Here is a 16,372-nt window from a genome sequence, read left to right as displayed (position 1 = left end):
TTAAATCCACCTCTGCCAGAAGCAACTGTTGCTGGAATTATTAATAGTATTCTTAAGATAGCACAAAGGGATGCAGGTGGCACTGTGGTCTAAACCACAGAGCCTAGGGCTTGCCGATCAGGTCGGCAGTTCAAATCCCCAAGACGGGGTGAGCTCCTGTTGTTCGGTCCCTGCTCCTGCCGACCTAGCAGTTCGAAAGCACATCAAAGTGCAAGTAGATAAATAGGTACCGCTCCAGTGGGAAGGCAAAGGGCATTTCCATGCACTGCTCTGGTTCGCCAGAAGCGGCTTAGTCATGCTGGCCACATGACCTGGAAGCTGTCTGTGGACAAAAGCCGACTCCCTTTGGCCTATAGAGCGAGATGAGCACACAACCCCAGAGTCATCTGTAACTGGACTAATGGTAAGGGGTACCTTTACCTTTTAAGCTAGCACAAATACTTGGAAACAGGTCACCAAGTTCTATTGGCTTTAACTGTGCATTTACAAAATTTGTTTATGTACTGAGAATAAATGTTGCATTTCTTTCCCAAAATCATCAGCATTAAGGTCAGCAGGATATCGCTCTGATAAAGACAAAGCTCCCCCCCCCCCACATCACTTTCAGACATGGTGAGATATTTCCAGACGAAATCAATTTTTCCCCCTGCCAACTGTTTAACAGCATCGCATTCTGCTAGACCATTGTTTACCAAAACGTAAAACATACACTTTCTGAAGTAGGCCTCTTCTGGAGCATAATCCGTGCCATTCATTTCTTCCAAGTTAGCATCAGGTGTGCTGTCATCATGTGACCTTGCCCTCTTGCACCGAACTCCATTACATCTACGGGAAGAGTTTTATTTCTATATTTAGGTTTGACACAACTGATCTGGCTTCATTCCACTTGCATTTCCAGTTGCTTCCAAGTTTTGTCAGCTCTGTGAGGAGAGTTTCTACATTTGCTACTTCAACATCCAGTGTGGCATCTCTAGCTTGAATGACCTTGTTGCAAATATCTATGCCAGCTAATATTTTGTACCACACAGCTGACATCAACATACAGACAATAGATGTCACATATAATAAAACTCCGTGGATTTCATGGCTTGTTTTGGCTGTCAAATTTGGTTCTAGGAGGTCTTCCAGTGCTAATTTAATGCCAGGCAAGTGAGCTGCAAAAGGTTTTACACATCCAGTACAATCTGGCCATCTTGTTTCGGACTTTTGGAGTTTTATTATACCACGAAGAGAACAACCAATACCGTTTTGTATTAATTCCCACTGCTTAGGAAGGGAAGTGGTGTTGCACAGTTTTAATTGTTTTGAAAAAGTGATTGCCTCAGGTATGCATTCAGCACCATCATTTCAATATGTGTTGAGTGTGTGACTCCCACAAGGTGAAAAAATGGCTGTTGAGCTTTTTTTTCTTTCCATTTTTGCATGTGCGCTGTTGTGTTTTCTGGCCCTATTTGCCCCATTATTGAAATCTTGAGCAATATGGTCACTGAGAGGAATAGCATGTTCTTTCAATGTATCAGTTATCAACTTGTGGGATATTTAAAATGCAGTCAAACCAACGATTTGGCACATGTTGGGAACTGAAGCTCTCATAGTTATCCTGTAAGTTTCCTAGAGAAAACCCTGTGAGAGACACTCCCACTGTGCCCAAGACACATATATTGTCCCACCTGCTTGGGCACATCTTCTTTCTTCTCTTACTCTTCATCTTCATTATCAAGCCAGAAATGTGAGAATGTCTGCTCAGACACCATCTTAAACTACACTAAAGCATGACTTTGTAACTGAATTACAATTTTAAGCCTGCCTGAACAAAGTCGCTGTATTTGTCATTCTGCAACAGAAACTCTGAGTGAGTAAATGTTATTTTTACTGATTACAGTTACTGTAATTGTTGTTTTAAAGGGGAAAATACCTGGAGAATCCAAACTGCCTTGAAGCATCCTGGATTACTTAAATTTAAAAAGCTAAAACTAGCCTAAGTTTCTCTTTTAAGCTGCAAAGGGATGCACTCTACTGAACTCACAAACATGAGGAAGGAAATATAATAACTAATAAAACTATTCACATCCCTGCACAACTGAGCAATTTGATTCCTTCTTTCACTGCTACTATCTGCAAACTTGAGAAATCTTTCTTGAATCTCATTTTGTGTTTCTTTTAAAAGTACACATCTCAAAATAAATGTTGTTTGTTCAATACGGAAAGAATCTGATGTGGATTTACTATTACTGCAAAGTACTTTACAGATTGTCACTCAAGCAAAATGTGTTGTTTCACATGATTTGAGCATTCTGCAATAAATACATTTTGTGAGTCAGGGGACAAATAATGAACTTGAAGCCTCTCACTCCTTTTCTGTGACTCCTCTACACTTAGCACATGTTCCTGAAGGATGGGGCCCCACCTGGAGAACAGTTCCACAAGTTTTAAAAAGTTTCCATTGGATGAATCACCAATTTGATGGAATGAACCAGTAAATGCTAGACCACATTCTTCCAAGAAGTTTACAACATTGATGATGCCCTTTAAAAAGTTGTATCACTTCAAAGCTCCAGCTTTGATCGGCGCTTCTAAGATGACATCAGCTCCTGTCCCAGAGAGCAGGCACCTTCCTAGTTCTCGCCAAACTAGGTAACATTTGCTGCGGCTTTTTCATGTTCTGGGATCCTGTAGGAAAGTTTCTGCCACTTCTCATTAGAATCCCAGCTTTCAACAGATACCGGTGCAGATGCAGTGCTGACGCAGGAGAGCTAATCTTGACTGTCTTGTTTCTGTTGACTACAGAGAAGCCACTCTCTTACATGCAACTCTCCATTGGTGCTTTGACATTTCAGTATGCTTTCTGGGAAAACTTGGCTGTGGGGTTTTTTTGGTACGGTCAAAACTAGGCTTTATTTTGCCTAGGTCAAAGACCCAGGTTGGCACCCCTCCAATGTGCATTTGTACACACACACACACACACACAGAGAGAGAGAGAGAGAGAGAGAGAGAGAGAGAGAGAGAGAGAGAGAGAGACCTGGAGCTTCAACGGAACCTCTCTGGAAGCTTCACCTGGGGCAAGAAACCTGACTAGCCCCCTTGTAGTTATGGCTCTGCTTTTGGGAATATTTTAGGCAAAGGGATGTGTCTATTCCCTTTAGAGATGGAAACTTAGTTCTGATATATCCAATGCCATTGCCTACATTATGATTATGCCTCTCATCTTCCACATGCATTTGTATGTACAGTATGTAAGGGTACAGTAGTGGAAGATTTCCTGTGTAAATTCAAATATGTTTAATACTTCTAATTTTAGAAGAGCCAACTACCTAACAATTTGTTCCTAAACCAGGAGTGGAAAATCATGAGAGGTTTTTTTGTCCACTGTTTCCAACGGCACTTTATTTATACGAGGAAAAAAATAAAGGGGATGTTTTTGCAATGATGCTGTTGGGATGGGAGTATATCTAAAGCTGCTCCTTTCCTCTGCAGTAAAATACGGCATGCTATAACTGATCTTCCTTCGCTCAACCTTAAAAATGTTCTCCAGGCTTCACCATTCTTTCTGTCATTCAGTTTTATTTGTATGCAATATTATAAATGCAAGTAAAAATTGCAGCACCGAATGTGCTTGCTTGATCAAAACACTAACAATCCAGCAAGAGCTCCCCTGCAAACTATGCAGCTTGTTGCCAGCTGGCTGAAATAACTTAAGTTGTGCTCAGCAGTAAAAAGACTTTGCAATTCCTTGTTCCTCATATCTGAGCTGTTTCCCAGGTTAACCAATAATTCCAAATCAACAACACCTTTTGTCAGAAAACCCCCAAATTAAAATGCACAGATGAATCATTACCCAGTCTTCTATTCCTAGAATTGATAAAGCAGAGCAGTGGCGTAGCGTGGGGGGTGCAGGGGGGGCCGGCCGCACCGGGCGCAACATCTGGGGTTAGGGCAAATCCATGGGTTAGGGGGCGCAAATCCACGGGTTAGGGGGCGCAAATTACTTGCCTTGCCCCGGGTGCTGACAACCCACGCTACGCCACTGAAGCAGAGCACTATGAAATACGTGTTGTTTGTTTGCTTTTTGCTTTTATTATACTTTTACAATTATAATTTGAATCAATGCAAATGTTAACCATCTCCTGATTCTTGGGACAGTTGTTTGGAAAAGATGATTTTACCAGATGTAGTCAGTTCTTCATCTGTTCATGATGATAATAGTGACCATGAGCTGCTTTGCCCTCTTCTGCTTGAAGTCAGGCTGCTGTCAGGTTGGGACCAACCCCTGCTGCCCTCCACCTGCAGATGGCAGTCCCTTCAGTAGGCGGAGCATGTATCCCGCAGGGGAGGCAAAGCAAGCCCGCCTTCTTGCCTTGCCCACTCATACTATCTTTCACTGGGATTTCAGTGCTGCCTCTCTGGATTGCCTGGGAGAAGTGGGCAGGGCCATGCTGGCAGGACAGGAAGTGGGTGGGGGAAGAAATGTCATAGTGTTTTATATAGGCTTACACAAAATGTAAAAGCTAGTCTTCACATAATATCTGCAAAGGTCTTCTGAGGTCCCAGGAAATTTCTGGCTCCCCTCTTTTGGCTCCCAGCCCCCATTTTGATCCCAGGCAGTGGTAAGATGCACACCCCTCTCCTGAGCCCTGGCCTCTGGTTGGCCACTGTGAGAACAGCATGCTGCACCATGACAGACATTTGGCTTGATCCAGCAGGGCTTGTCTTACCTTCTCATACAGGTCATGGTGGGCACCCATATTGTTCTTAGTGACCCTTGTTATGACCTATACATCTCTATATAGCTTAGGCCCAGGCTATCTGAAGGACTGCATTCTCCCATACTAACCTGCCCTGACTCTTCAGAGATCTTCAAGGGAGGCGCTACTCTCAGTCCCGCCACCCTCACAGGCAGGCTTGATGGGGATGCACGACAGGGCCTTCTCGGTGGCTGCCCCCAGACTGGAATTCCCTTCCTAGTGAGGCCAGACTGGCTCCCTCCTTTGTTGTCCCTCTGCCAGCAGGTGAAGACTCTCTTGTTCCAACAGGCCTATGGGAACTGGCTGACTTTTGAAGGAAAGGGCTTTTAGTAGTGCTGCGCTGTCTATATTTGTATTTCAATAGGTTTATTTTTTATATTGCTTCAATTATATTATAGTTTAATTACTTCTTCATGGTTATCTTTTATTTGTTTTTAGTTCTTTGTATTTTATCTGTGCTTTGTGTTTTTATCTGCAAGCCACATTAGTCCCATTATCTTTAATAATAATAGTTAATAGGGCTTCAGCAGCTGAGACAAAGGAACAAATTCAGGTTCTGCATAGGGTCTCCCACTTCCATCTTGCGCCCCCTCTCATGACCTCACCGTGCCTTCTCCTCCCGTTGGGGGGGGGGGCGCATGCAAACATGGTGCCTGGCAAGCGGTCTAAGAACCTTCCAGGCTGTGAGGAGAAAACGTTCTTCTGATTTGCTTAATGAACGTTAATTAAGGAGACAGAAGATAGCAGATTCCTTCAGGGTAGAGATGAAAGGACCGTTAATTAAATCTGGAGAGAGAGGAAGAGTCGGGGACGACTGATCCTCCCTCTGATCAGACTTGACAATGCAAGTGACGGAGGCACGAGGAGGCGAGGGGTGTGGAAGAGCACAAAATCCCTCCTTTCTCTCATCTCATCTCATCTCCCCCCCCCCCCGCTCAGTTCAAAGCCTGGAGCCTCAGCCAGCGAAGAGCGTAAGCCTGGCTTTTGAAGGAGCAAGTTGTGTGTGGGGGGGGGGGGGGAGGCGGAATCCTTCAGCATGAAGAAATGACTCCTTTTGGGAGGTGGCAAAGATCTCCCCTCAAGCTACCTAGCCAATCGCTCGGGATTCCTCAGTTTTAACACCTCATCCAGCCCTTATTGGGACCCACAGATATTTGGTTCCCAAGTGATATTTCGCTGATCGAAACATAAGGACACACACACACCTATTAATCTTTTAGTGTGACACTTTGAAACTCCCTGCCTATTGACCTCAGGGGGGTACCTTTGCTGCCTGCTATAAATATTTTCTGTTCGGGCAAACCTATCCAAACCTACAGAATTCTGACATGTGTTTCAATGTGGTTTTAGCTTATTTTAATCCCCCCCCCCCGCAGGTTTTAAATAGCTTTCCCCCAACTGATAATTTTTATTGTTTTACTGTATTCTTTTTTGTGTGTCAACTGCTTTGAGGTTTCTTTTTATATTACAATCAGGTGGTATATCAATTTTATGAAATAATAATAATAATAATAATAATAATAATAATAATAATAATAATAATAGACTGAGTCAGACTGATGGCCCATCTAGCTCAGTACTGTTGACACTGACTGGCAGCAGCTCTCCAGGGTTTTCAGGCAGAGCTCTTTGCCTAAGCTGGAGATGCTACTGGGGATTAAACCCATACACTGCAGGTGCTCTACCAGTGAGTTGCAGCCCATTCATGGGAAGATAGGAAGCTGCCTTGTACTGAGTCAGAACACTGCTACATCTAGCTCAGCGTTGTGTACACCTACTGGCAGCAGCTTCTTTAGCTGTGATTCCTGCATTGCAGAGGGGGTTGGGCTGGATGACCCTTGGGGTTCCCTTCAAACTCTACAATTCTATAAGCCAGTGACTAGCTTGTTAAAATGAGGTGTGTGTTCCTTGAGACCCAGAGAGACTGACAGCCACTGACAGGATCCTCACTCACAGGCTCTCCCTCCCTCTGTCCCACCAGGTATTCATCTGCTCTAAGTTGCTTTTCTTCTGTAATTTAATTTTAAAACCACAGCTGCAGGGCACAGTCCTTGTTCTTCCATCAACAGCATATTGGGCAGGATAAGCCTCGTCTCCCCACCCACCCTGCTCCACATACTATCAATCTTCCTTCTCCCCTCAACACTCCCCTCAATATTAGTACAGCACCTGAGGGCACAAACCGATCCCTAGGGGATGTTCAGCTTTCTTCCCTACTTTAATTCTCCCTTCCCAAAGAGCGCATCCTTTGCAATTCTGAGTGCGTCCTTTGAACATCCTCCTGGTGGCATCCGAGATGGGATTAGGGAAGGGAACAAACAGCGGCAGGCTCTCTGTGCATTTAAATAAGCATCCGACAACAAAAAGAAGACTACTTTTTCTGTTCTTCAAACATAACAATCCTACACACACACACACACACACACACACACACACACCTCTGGAGAATTCCCATCCTGAAATGCTGTACGACTGGAGAAAGTTCAGAAAAGGGTGACCAAAGTGATCTAGGAGCTGGAGCAACTGTTTTTATCATCATTGTGCCATGGGCCAAACAAAGATGTTCAATCTAAACAACTTTTATCGCTTCTATTGACTGTGGCCTGACAGACTATAGTTTGAACTGTGGAAGATTTTGGAATGCTTGACTTCCTCTGGAAGGTGACCAAGATGCTTAAGGGTCTGGAAACCAGGCCTTATGAGGAACGGTTGAGGGAGGTGGGTATGTTAAACCCTGATAAGAGGAGACTGAGAGGTTATATGATAGTCGTCTTCAAATACAGTGGACACTCGGGTTGCGAATGTGATCTGTGCGGGATGCACGTTTGCACCCCGCAGTGTCCACAACCCGCAGCGGTGTGTCTGCGCACTTGTGGGTTGCGATTTGGCGCAACTGGGCATGCGCAAAGTGCAATTTAACACTTCTGCACATGCGTGACTGTCGAAACCCAGAAGTAATCCATTCTGGTGCTTCCGGGTTTCGGCGCTCCACAACCCGAAAAAACACAACCTGAAGTGTCTGTAACCCGAGGTATGACTGTACCTAAAGGGATGGTTGTCACATGGGAGATAGAACAAGCTTGTTTTCTGCTGTTCCAGAGGGCAGGACCCTAACCAGTGGTATTTCAAATGACAAGGAAGGAGATTCTGGCTGAACATCAGGAAGACCTTTATGAGAGTAAGAGCTGCTCGACAGTGGAACGGACTTCCTCAGAAGGTGGTAGACTCTCCTTCCTTGGACAATTTTAATCAGAGGTTGGATTCCTGCACTGCAGGGGTTGGACTAGATGACCCTTTAGGATCCCTTCCAACTCTACAATTGTGTGATTCTATGATTCTATGAATTCCTTTCCCACCCAATAAGGAAAAGTTACTGAACCTTCTACATGCATTGCAGATACTTTGCCGGTGAGATGCAGCCCTTCATAAGAAGATATATTCAAAAACTGGTAAATGTTTCCTAAGTTGTACTGCCTTTCCCCCCTTCCCGCTGTATGGAAAAGCACATGAACCTGAGCTTTGAAATATTTGTAAGTAAACCATTTTAAACTTACAAACATACGATCTCTTACTAGACTTACCAAACATATGCAAAGGGGAAGTGGGGAACTTTGGAAGAAACTTAAGAAGGGGATATTTAACTACAGCCATGCTTTACTTTGCTGCATGTTTTGTGATTTTAAATTTCTTACCAAATAGTACTTGCCCCACACCTGGATTTAGGCATCCAGGGAATTATTATTTTATTCTTCAACTAAATCACTAAAGGAATCCCAACACTGCCAGCATCTAACACCTGGTTGCCCATTTGCTACCTGACCAAGTTCAAGGTGTTGCTATTAACTTGTGACCTTAACAAGGTGTCCTTAACAGCTTGAGACCAGCTTACCTACGAAATCTCCTTACCCAACATGGGCCCACTAAGCTGCTTCAATTGGTAGAATTGGCACTACCGAACTGGCCACATACACCCACCCCACATTTGTAAGAACTTGATCATTTAGTGTAGTGATGCCTACACTTTGGAACTCCCTGCCTATTGAGATCAAGCAGGTGTTGTCACTGCCCTCTTTTCGGTGCCTGCTAAAAGCATTCTTGCTTAGACAAGCCTGCCCAGATGCTTAGGAAATTGAGGTAATTTTAATCTGTTTTAATATTTTAACTTTTCTATGTTTTAAAGTATGGCTGTAATTTTTTTCTTGCTTTAAATTGCTTTGAGGTTTTGGATATTTATTTATTTTTACAATCAAGCGGTATATAAATTTTGGTAAGTAAACTAATAAATATGGCTCTCTGAGCATTAAGACTCAGAATCCATGATGCAGTGCAATAGCAGGCCATTTTATGGCCGTAAACAAGTGCCAAGCTCAAATGACCTCTTAAAATTCCACATTTGTTGGCAGACAAAATTGGCCATGCAGTAGGGTTGGTATCATTTCCCTGAGCTTCTCCAGGCGAAGGAGAAATTCTTCAGCATTTTCTGAAGTATGGGCTTACCATGAAGCAGCTGCTTCTCCCCCCAAGGATTTGGGTTTTTGTTTTTTTGTTGTTGGTAGAAAATATTCAGAGACAATCCAAAAAAGTGGCCTCCTTTTTCTAGGAATGCAAAAGAAGAAGAAGAAGAAGAAGAAGAAGAAGAAGAAGAAGAAGAAGAAGAAGAAGAAGAAGAAGAAGAAGAAGATCAAATTTTCACACACACACCAGAAAAAATGTCTGATAAATTTCAACCTAGATCTATTGTAAGAATGTGTTTTGCCACATTGCTGGTGGATGTAGTTAATTCTGCAGCCTTACAGCAGCCAAATAAAAATATTTAGGAATGCCCTGCATCACTACAAAACCCACAGTGCAGTACAACTCTGAATGAACTGTGCACACATGGAAATATCTATAGGTTTGTCTCTGGAATAAGTCAAGCGTAGAGGAAATCATGGGTCTAATCTAAGCTTGACAAAGTCTGAAACAAACTCAAAGTCTTAAGAACTGAATGACTATAAATATTTGTAGTCAAAGTACAAATTCACTTGTTTTATCGCCTGCTCTGTGGAGGGGGAAAAACAAAAAACAAAACCAAATATGGCCTCAAGGGGCCTATGCTATACAGTTCCTACTTTCCTAAATCATATTCTATGCCTTTAAGTGCTGCACAAGAGGCAGAAACTCAACAGGGACATTTTCCCCACAGCATAGAGAGGCAATGAGGGGAGAAAACAGCTTTAAAGTTGATTCAAAGCCTACAGATTTTAAAGGCTCAAGTCAATTCCCAACTGCAGGGTGGGGGTGGGAGGAGAACGGAAACCAGCTACTTTCTTTCTCTAGAACCTGCCTTTAGTCCTTAAGGAAACTCATTTTCCCTTGGAGTATAGCTAGGGAGGCAATGGCTAGGGTTGCCAACTTCTTGTAGCAGCTCTGCTCCTGCACCTTTAAACCAGACTCTGAAAATGATGAAACCTAGCCAGGTTTTGTTTGTCAAAGCACTTAGATAAAGTAATGGGGGGGACGGGACGGGACAGACTTATCCAGGTGGATTTCTGTGCATCACAGGTTGCTGCTTTAAGGCACAGCAAGAGGGCCAGAGGTTAAATCTAGCAGATTTCCAGGGCTGGTGGGGAACATTTTTCTAGCCTGAGGGTTTCATTCCCTTTTGGACAATCTTCTGAGCATCTTGTGCCAGTGGGAGAAGGGGTAAAATTGGGTGTAGCAACTCACACACATTTTACCTCTGTACAGTAGGCACCCTGATATCCCTCTACTGAGCAAACCCAACAAAAGCAGTGTATAATTTGAGGAGAACGGAACAGGGGGATTTTGTGTTTCTTACAAGTGGGTCTTGTGCAAAGCAAAGGTTACCCAAACAAATGCCATGGCAAATGCAAGGATCTGAACACAGATCTATTTAATGTGCAGCCCTCCAGATGTTGCCAGACTGTGGCTCCCATTAGCCCCAGCTGGCATGGCCAGTGATCAGGGATAATGGGAGTCCAACATAAATTTCTGCAACACACCCTGTGGAGATTAGTCCATTAGGGCAAACGCAGCACTGCCCCACCAACCTTGACCTGCCCTCAGCAAATCCCTACCTGCATGCCTTCTTTTTAAAAAACCAACCTGTGGCTGGTTCTGTCTGTCACTGGGTCTGGCACTTCCCACTTATGGCCCTCCTGTCTGCCACCCCAGCGGTCCCATTGGGTGTGTGGCACCCCTGCCAACACGCCTTTCTCCTGCCACAAATACAACCACAGCCCAGTGATGTTGTGGAAAATGCGTGGCTGTACAGAGTCCCCTTTTCACAATGCCAAGTCCGATTAATTAATCTTGTGTGCCCATTAGGTCTGTCGTTGGCATTTGATCGTTCAATTGTTTTGTCAGCGAGTCAAATTAAAACTTACTTAGCTCCCTTCGTTTGCCTAATTAATCCTACAGCATCCCGTTTAGAAAACTGATCCGATTTAACAAAATTCAATTAATCTGACATCCAGGGCCTAGTTTTCGAGGCTGCTGCTGTCCTGAGGGTGTGAGGCAGGTTGAGGCTTCAGATAAACAACGCTGTAAAAATAGCAAATTCAGATATAAAGGGCCGCATCCTCTTGACAAATTAAAACCATCTTATGCTTCCTTAGTTTCTGCTGTTAAAACTCAGCTGAAACGGACAAGTCTTATGGCAGGGATGGGGAGCCTGTGGCAACCCAGAGGAAGGTGGACTCCCATCAGTTCTAACAAACAGGATCAGGTACAAAATGCTTACAACCCTGGTCAGCAGCTGTGCTCGCCAGATCTCAGGGTTTGATTTGTTTTGATTGATTGCATTTTTATCCCATCTCTTCTCTCAATGGCACTCAAGGTGGTGTTCATGATCCTCCTCACCATTTAACCCCCCACAACAACCCTGTGAGGTAGCTTAGCATGAGAGGCACTGACTGGTCCAAGGCCACATCCAGTGAGCTTCATGTAACGTGGGATTCTGTTTCCTGCTGCACACTTAATCCTACTCTTATAGGTAAAGGGACCTTAGGTCCAGTTGTGACCGACTCTCATCTCACTTTACTGGCCAAGGGAGCCGGCGTACAGCTTCCGGGTCATGTGGCCAGCATGACTAAGCCACTTCTGGCAAACCAGAGCAGCACACGGAAACGCCGTTTACCTTCCCGCCAGAGCAGTACCTATTTATCTACTTGCACTTTGACGTGTTTTCGAACTGCTAGGTGGGCAGGAGCTGGGACCAAACAATGGGAGCTCACCCAAATCGCGGGGATTCGAACTGCTGACCTTCCGATCAGCAAGCCCTAGGCTCTGTGGTTTAGACCACAGTGCCACCCGCGTCCCTAATCCTACTCTTAGCCTATCCCAATGTAATCTCGTTCACAGAATCTCTCCCAGTGGTGGGAATGGTGGGGCGGAAGGCAGGGAGCCCAACAGTAGGGGGCGTCAGAAACACCGACAGGCAGAGCCAATTAATTTTATCCCCATCCTTCTCCCTATTGCATACTGTAAGAGCAACACTGAGACTGAGGAGGGTCCCCATCTGGACTGGATGGTAGCTAGCTGAGTGCAGATGGACTGTTGCCCTGGCTCAGTATGACTGAGTATTTTGTTCCTGTTTAATTCAGCCCTTTTCCCATAACAATGAGGACTAGCATCTTACTTTATTTTTAGGGCACTGGCTGTAGCTCCATGGCAGAGTGCCTGCTTGGCATCCAGAAGACCTCAGGTTCTATCTCCAGGCAGAGCTGGGAATGTCCCCTGCCTTGAAACTCTGGATAGCCTCTGCCAGTCAGTGTAGACAACAATGACCTAGATGGACCAATGGTCTGACTCGGTATAAGGCATCTTCCTGTTTCCCTGTTTGAGGAAGGTTCCCATGAAAGCAAAACGCTAAGGTCAAATGCAGTTGTTAGGAAAAAGGCACTTCTCATTTGAATGGCACCAGGAACCTTTGATCTGATTCCAGACTCGACAGCTGCCCTTTCTGGCTTCAAATGTGATTAAGCCTAGAAATCCCAGTGCTGGATTAATCAGACTTGGTTGCTGCTGTTGTTTTTATCTCCATCTTGATTGGTTGGGCTGTTCTCCCGTGTTAAAAACACCCTCAGCTGCAAAGCAGAGTTGCCAAGTTGAAAAACCACCAATGATATTCAGAGCAGACATACAAAGATCTAGGAGATGTGGATGCCGAAGGTAGGAAATCAGGGAGAGGGCCAGAATATAATTTAAAGACCAGCTTATCTCATCACACTTTTCCACAATGATCCTCAAACTGAAACATAACCCCAGTTTTGCAATGCAGTTTTGGCAAGGCGCAAAAATGGATACCCTGGGATATAGTATTCTTAAAAATACATTGTGAAAATAACACACCAGAATACATTGCTTTAAGAAAATTTGCTTTGCATTTCTGGACTGGGAAAGCCTGGCCACAGTAGTTAATGCATGGTTCAAGACTGGATTACTGCAACACACTCTATGTGGGGCTTACCTCACACTTTATCTGGAAGCTGCGGTTAGTGCAGAATGCTGCAGCACAATTGCTGACAGGAGTGAGGCCTTATCAGCATATGACACCTGTGCTCAGAGATCTGCACTGGCTGCCGATTTGCTATCCGGGCTGGTTGCCTCCTAGGGTAGCAAGTTCCAAAGTTTAACTCTGTGCTGCGTGCAGAAGTACTCGGAATCATAGAATCATAGAATTGTAGAGTTGAAAGGGACCCCTGAGGGTCATCTAGTTCAACCCCCTGCAATGCAGGAATGTCAATGAAAGCATCAATGACAGATGGCTATCCAATCTCTGCTTAAAAACCTCCAAGGAAGAAGAGTCCACCACTTTCTGAGAGAGTCCTTTCCAATGTCAAACAGCTCTTACTATAAGGTTACTAGATTTTTTTTCAATGAATCTGGGGACACTTTTCAACTTTAATAGGAATGATAGAATTTTGTATGGGGACTGATTTGTAAATCCGGGGACTGACCCGGAAAACAGGGACGTCTGGTAACCTTACCTCACCAGCATAAAGTTCTTCCTGATGTTTAGTTGAAATCTCCTTTCTTGCAACTTGATGCCGGTGGTTTGGGTCCTCCCCTCCATAGCAGGAGAAAAAAAGTTTGCTCCAACTTTCATGTGACAGCCCTTGAGATATTTGGAAATGGCCATCGTATCTCCTTTTATCTGTTCTGAATCTTCCAACATTCAGGCTCACTGAATGTCACAACCTCCTTGAGTGCTCTTCCCTGGCTGGAATGTGTCCTTGAACTTGGCTTATGCCTCTTCCTTGTCTGGATGCTGAATAGACAGGTGTGTTTCAGAAACCTCTGACTTTGACTGGAACGTCTCCTGCTGAAGAGTCCCCAGGAGGTTTCTCCTAAGTATGGCCCCTGGGTTGGGAAAGGCTGCACCTCTGGACTAGACAACACTTGTGAACTGCATTTCCATCCCACCTTTTTCTCCAAGGAGCTCATGGTGGCTTACATGGTTCTCCCCCTCCTCATTTAATCCCTACAACAACCCTGTGAGGTAGGGTAGGCTGAGAGGCAGTAACTATGACCCAAGGTCACCCAGTGGGCTTCAAAGTGGAGATTCAAACCCTGGTCTCTCCCATGTCCTGGACCTACTCCAACACAATAACCACTGCACCACACTGGCTCTCCAAATAGTAAGTTAGAGGGAGAAATTTTCTGATCTGGGTCACATCTATACTATAGTTAATGCACACTGAAAGCTTCTGTGTCCCCTGCCCCTCCCCAGAATCATGGGGAGTGCAGTTTATGCCTCTCACCCAGCTACAATTCCCAGCACCCTTAATTGACTACATTTCCCAAGATTATTTGGGGCAAGCCAGAGGCTTTCAATGTGTGTTATATGGATTGTGGCTTCTTCTAAAGAATCTTGGGAAGTGTAGTTAGTTAAGGGTGCTGGGCGTTGTAGCTCCTTGAGGGGTAAACTGCAGTTCCTGGGATTCTTTGTAGGGGGCAGTCATGTACTTTACTGGTGCTTTAACTGGATGGTGCAGCTGCATCCCCAGAGGCAGATCCCTACATCTCTGGTTGACAACAGATCTGCAAGAATGTTGGCTTTATTCTGCCGCTGTTTTAATTTGCTTTATATTTTTACGTTAGGGTTTATTGGGTATATTCTTGCATTCCAGGGTTTTATTTTATTTTAACTCCGTTTTATGAACTCGCCCAGAGGAGACTGGCTATTGGGCAGCACAGACGTGCCACTAAATTAATTAAAGCCTCACCACCACTGAACTGTATCCCATCCTCATAAGCTATGCAGATGGAACTTTACATTCAGCCAAAACCGCTGGTGCATGCAATCCAATATATCCCTCTCCGACTGACTGAGAGTCTCAAGCAGGAATTTTCCCTCACCTGACATCAATTGAGATCCTAGAAGCTTTTTTTCAGCCCGAGGGCCACCTTCCCTCCTGGGTGACCTTCTGGGGGCCACATACCAATAGTGGGCAGGGCCAGAGGCTAAATTGGGCAGAGCAACATGTAAGTTTAAACTTTATACAGAAAGCTAGCTTCTACATCATGCCTCTTCTTTCCATCCAGGAAAGCAAGAGGTGTGATCAGAGTTGAAGGGCACATCCCACCCAGGCAAAAAATGCCTGAGGATGGTATGAAGTGAAGCCAGTAAGGGGTATGGCCTCTTAGAAGAGAAATGCTGGTAACACTTTACTGAGGAAACTGAACAAAAGCAGCGTATAACTCGAGGGGAGAAAAAACAGAGGGGTTCTGTCTCAGTTCAGCCCTTGTACATAGAAGGGAGACATTCATCCAAGCATACAGAGGGCAGGAGAACTCCCTCAGAACTACCCAGCCAATCAGGACAGGTGCTACCTCAGCAAACAGCAGGCTGTTTGCTGCTCAGCAAAATCTCCACTTGTCTTCCTTTGGGCTTCTTGCTTGTAACCCTAGTAGAATTAACCCTTCACTTCCACATGGCATGATCTCTGCTGTTGCATTTCCATCATGATCTGGGGAAAGGGTGTGTGGCTGGAGTGGGCAGAGGAATGTAACTCAGGAAGATTCCAAAGGGCCAAACAGAGATGCCTGAAAGGTTGCATTTGGCCCCTGGAACTGAGGCTGCCCACCTCTGCTAGACCCTCCAGGGGTGTCCCTGATTTAAAGAAGCTGTCCTAATTTGATCATGGAATGTCTCACTTTTCCTTAGGATGTCCCTATTTTCATTGGAGAAATGTTGGAGGGTATAGAGTTATCTGACTCCTGAGCCGTCTGAAGGCAATCCTGTATAGGGAAGGTTTTTTGTTTCTTTAAAGTTCAATGTTTTATTATGTTTTTATATATGTTGGAAACTGCCCAGAGTGGCTGGGGCAACTCAGTAAGATGTGAAGGGCATAAATAGCAAAATTATCATTATGGAATGGGACGTCCCTATTTTCATCAGAGAAATGTTAGAGGGTATGTATGCTCTGCCTGCATAGTGGCCCTTGTGGATTAAAAGTTTTTGTTTGGCATTTTCAAGTTCCTTTTAAAAAGGTGTTTGTGTGTAGTAGTGGTGGTGGTGGTAATAATAATAATAATAATGTTTTAATCCATTGTTTCAATACATAATGTGCTATCTGGTTAAAAGCCCAGAGGTCTAACTCCCCCCACCCCCCGCAAAAAAG

The 16,372-nt window shown here is 44.6% G+C and overlaps 2 long non-coding RNA genes across 2 annotated transcripts; one reads left to right on the top strand and one right to left on the bottom strand.

The window, feature by feature from the left end:
- Positions 1-4,059: 4,059 nt before the first annotated feature.
- Positions 4,060-14,428, bottom strand: LOC310754599. The gene is made up of 3 exons (XR_014543910.1): positions 13,736-14,428; positions 12,385-13,594; positions 4,060-4,433 (listed from the first exon to the last, which is right to left on the bottom strand). It is a non-coding gene; the product is annotated as an uncharacterized lncRNA (long non-coding RNA).
- On the top strand, positions 4,430-9,562 carry LOC310754583. The gene is made up of 2 exons (XR_014543890.1): positions 4,430-8,272; positions 9,343-9,562. It is a non-coding gene; the product is annotated as an uncharacterized lncRNA (long non-coding RNA).
- Positions 14,429-16,372: the final 1,944 nt, after the last annotated feature.

Source organism: Podarcis filfolensis (assembly GCF_964270895.1).
Source record: "Podarcis filfolensis genome assembly, chromosome: Z".
Taxonomy (NCBI): domain Eukaryota; kingdom Metazoa; phylum Chordata; class Lepidosauria; order Squamata; family Lacertidae; genus Podarcis; species Podarcis filfolensis.
The sequence above is the reverse complement of the archived record's forward strand: the minus strand, read 5'-3'. Positions and strand labels throughout refer to the sequence as shown.